This window comes from Grampus griseus, assembly GCF_964374135.1.
Source record: "Grampus griseus genome assembly, chromosome: 2".
Lineage (NCBI taxonomy): Eukaryota > Metazoa > Chordata > Mammalia > Artiodactyla > Delphinidae > Grampus > Grampus griseus.
The window spans coordinates 92,139,824-92,141,584 of NC_139018.1; the positions used below are offsets into that span (position 1 = coordinate 92,139,824).

At 40.0% G+C, this 1,761-nt stretch overlaps 1 pseudogene across 1 annotated transcript; it reads right to left on the bottom strand.

The window, feature by feature from the left end:
* Positions 1-411: 411 nt before the first annotated feature.
* On the bottom strand, positions 412-1,056 carry LOC309818645 (osteoclast-stimulating factor 1-like; annotated as a pseudogene). Its single transcript has one exon. The product of its transcript is annotated as an osteoclast-stimulating factor 1-like (transcript).
* Between the last annotated feature and the right edge of the window lie 705 nt (positions 1,057-1,761).

Sequence of the window (1,761 nt, forward strand, 5' to 3'; positions counted from 1 at the left end):
TTCTATTAAGTCTTTTGGTTTATTATGATAATAAGCCTTCCCCCCTTGAAAAATCCATTCAAAATATCTCAATCCTTGAGGTAAAGAACTTTAAAAAAAAAAAAGAAAATCCCGATTTTTTTAAAAGAAAAAATTCTTAAAATTCCTCTAAGCTTGATAAATAGAAATAATCTCTTCTTGTTCTATTCTGGTGAACAAAAATGTACTTTATACAGCAAAATATCCAGTCACTTATTGGCAAACTGAAGGTGAGACCTATTCATTTACATGTTTTATTCAAACAGTGCAATACTGCCACGTTCATATAGACTTTTTTTTTTTTTTTTACAGTTACCAACACTCTTCTGGCAAAGACAATGTTTTGAAATGGCAAAAGCAACAGAAGTTTTAGATCTCAAAGCTCCAGAAAGGAATTAACCTGATTCTTCATCATCAAGATAGTCCTCGCCATTGCTTAATGTTCGGACTGCATCTATTCCCTGTTGCTTTTTCAGGAGAGATGCACAGGCAGCATTAGCCATGTCCAGGGCCAGTTTCTTCTCATTGTTTCTTAAGTCTGTTCTAGCAACTTTTGCCAGAAGCAACTGGACAATATCTGCATAACCCTTCTAGGCAGCAGCATGCAAAGCTGTGTCTCCCAACTTGTTTTGTTGGTTCAGTTCAATGTTTGGTTGAGTAAATAGCATTTCCACTGTATCTCTGTGACCCCCCATGACAAGCCCAGTACAGGGCAGTGCTTCCAGCTTTGTCCAAGCCATTAACACCGACTCGGTTGTCCAAGCACTCTCTCAACCAGCTCAAGTTGCCTCTTTTTGCAGCTTCATGGAATGGATTGTCAATGGATTCTACCTGCTCGGCCACATAGTTGCTTGGGATCAGTCCCGTCCTGCCTTTGGAGGTGCCTTTCCACCAACTGGTATCACTCATGTCAGTAATGTAGATAATATCACCTTCTTCAAAGTACAATTCATCTGGAGTTTGGGTTCAAAACGTATAAAGAGCTCTGAACACTTTAACTTACCCCGGTTTGACCGGTTTGGGTGGCAGCTTCGACATCTCTCTTCCTGGAGCACCATAACTTTTAAATAAATGTCCCTGAAGAAGAATGTTTCTTTAAAATGAGTTCAGTTAGAACTCTTTCTATGCAGTATGGAATGATAAATTGATTTAAAATTAGTTATCGACTTACACCTCCAGAGAGAATTTTAGGCGGCTCGCAAAAATATATAAAAAGCTCATGACAGAGTTGTAACAGAGACATAGTGAAAAAAACAAGGCCCGCCATGAGATGGGTGAACATGCCTTGAAGTCTGACATACTTGCTAGAGGTGGGCCCTACACATGGATTTGGTCTTTCTGGCAGGGAAGAGACCTGGTCAGTAACATGATTCACAGAATCTGTGAGAAAGAAACTGGTCTTTTCTTCAGGTGAAACCCAGCCACTCAGACCTACCCAGGAGGGTGACACTTCAGACAGATGTGAGAAAGTGACAGCAGGGATCACACTCGGTCAACACTGGGACAACTCGATAATCTAAGCCCTAACAGTCTACGTCAGGGCAGCACAGCTGAAGTAACACCAGTGAGAACATTTTTAAAGGTTTCACTAAAATCACAAAAGCAAACGTAAAAACAACTCTCACAAACATAAAAACAAATAAACACTCACAGAGAATCTAAGTTTGAGCGATACCTTCTGGATTAAGTTGTTTGTCAAAGGTATACCTGGGTAGGTATCTGAGTGAAATCACTTGCTGAATG